At 23.4% G+C, this 2,500-nt stretch overlaps 1 protein-coding gene across 1 annotated transcript in view; it reads right to left on the bottom strand.

The window, feature by feature from the left end:
* Positions 1–2,500, bottom strand: part of LOC125035237 (RNA-binding protein 12-like) — a 28,088-nt gene that overhangs the window by 25,436 nt on the left and 152 nt on the right. The gene's annotated exons all lie outside the window — the stretch shown is intronic.

Below are 2,500 nucleotides of genomic sequence, written 5' to 3'. Positions count from 1 at the left end.
AAGTAATAATATAATGAAAATTATAACATTAATAATTATAATCATAATGATAGTAATATTAATGATAGTAGTATTAGTAGTAATAAAAAATAATAGTAATAATAATAAAAATATATAATGCACTAATGATAACAACAATATTCCTACTAAGAGTAATAATACTGGTAATGATAACAGTGTTAACAAATAACAACAATGATATACTGATAATGGTAGTAGTAATAATAATACTGATAATAATGATAGCAGAAATAATAATAGTAGTAGTAATAAGAACTTTAATTATTAAAGTCATAATGAGAATGATAACAAAACCAATAATCTGATGATAATAATAATGAAAATGATAAAGACAATAACAATTATAATAATGATGATGATGGTGATAATAATAATGATAATAATAATAATAATGACAGTGATAATAATAACAGTAATGATTATTAGTAAAAGTAGTAGTATTGATAATAATAATGATGATGATAAAAATAACAACAACAAAAAACACAATAATAATAATAATAATAATAATGATAATGATAATAATAATAATAATATTAATGATAATAACAATAATAATAACAACGACGATAGTAATAATAATAATAATAATAATAATAATAATAATAATAATAATAATAATAATAATAATAATAATAATAATGATGATCATGATAATAATAATGATAATATTAACAGTAATTATGAGGAAGAATAAGGATACTGATGCCAATATGGATAATGATGACGATAGAAATGATAACAGCAACAATAAAGATAATGATAATGATAATGACAACATGAATAATCATAAAAAACCACAACCAAATGACGCAGGCAATATTGAGAATAAAAATAATAATAATAATGAGGATAGTAACAGAAAACAATGATGTTAACGATGATGATGATGATAATTATGATTACGATGTCATTAATGATAATACTAATATCAATAATGATAATGATAATGAGAAAAAAACAACAAAAACATGATCAATATCAATTATAATACTAATAATAAAGATAACAATAAAAATAATGATAACACTAGTAATAATGATAATGATAGTTATAATAATCATAATAATCATGATAGCACTAATAATCATAATCATGATAATAATACTAATAACAATTGTAATAATAATCGTAATAACAATGATAATAATGATAATGATAACAACAGCAACAACAACAACAACAACAACAACAACAACAACAATAATAATAATAATAATAATAATAATAATAATAAAAATGATATAAATAATAATAATATAAATATCAATACTAAAAATAATGATAATTCGTCATATTGGTAAGACAATAAGAACAAGAACAGTAACAAGAACAAATCAACAAAAATAACAACAGACAAACTTATAATAACAGTGAAGAAAACATAGAACTGGACATAGATATATTCGCATCAAATGTTCTCGCATGACAATACACGTGAGGATAAGGATTAACATGATAACATGAATTATGATAATGAGGAAGTGATAATTAATCTTAATGAAAGCGAGAATGGTGTTAAAAAAAACAAAAAAACGTTTAATTACGCCATAGTCCCGCAAAAGTAAAATGGATGTAAATGAGAGTATATGTAAATTTGAATGACAAGTAATGATCCGTTTTCCATGCTTTGTTACGCGCATTAGTGATGATGATGATAATGAGGTTAAAACGTTATGGTATAAACGATGATGGTGATGATGATGAAGGGATTTATGGTAATGATGATGGCAATGATAACGATAAAGATAATTGGTATTCATAATAGTGATGGTTATGATCATGGTGATAATTATAGTTAGGGTGGAGATAATGATGATGATAATGATAATGATAAGAATAATGATTATCATAATGATAATAATAAGAGTAGTGATAATCATAATGATAGCATGACTCGTGATAATGACAATGATAATGACAATAACAGCGATAACGACCGGAAAATCGATGATGATATTAATGATAATAATACATATAATGAAAAAAAAAATAACGCTGACATTAGTTGCAAATAGCAAAACGATAATAATAATGATAACTATAATATAAATAATGGCAATGAGAGTCAAACATAAACACCATATTCCGTTCCAAAACGACATCCATGAGTTGAAAAATGTTTGTCATTACTTACTGGCGATTTAAATAAATGATTCGGTTACAAAATACGGAGCGAGATTTGCATAAATACATTGTTGATATGCGATGGCGGCAGATAATGACATAAACTTTATTTGTGTTTTCCTGACATATCTCGATGTAATTTTTTTGGGAAAAGTTTTGATGAATTGACTTAAAAAAAAGGGTTAACAGAGTAAGTTTGATTTTTTTGATTATTTGTTTATTGTTGATGAAAAAAAAAAAGTTTATCTTCATCTCGGCTGAAGAGAGAAAACTTTTCTCTTTTTTTTTCCCACGTGTAGTTCATATGTATATATTTTTCTAATTACACTAGGTTTATATACAGTATATGAAG

The sequence above is a fragment of the Penaeus chinensis genome, chromosome 19 (genome assembly GCF_019202785.1).
Source record: "Penaeus chinensis breed Huanghai No. 1 chromosome 19, ASM1920278v2, whole genome shotgun sequence".
In the NCBI taxonomy this organism is placed as follows: domain Eukaryota; kingdom Metazoa; phylum Arthropoda; class Malacostraca; order Decapoda; family Penaeidae; genus Penaeus; species Penaeus chinensis.
This window is presented reverse-complemented; position numbering and strand designations above follow the sequence as displayed.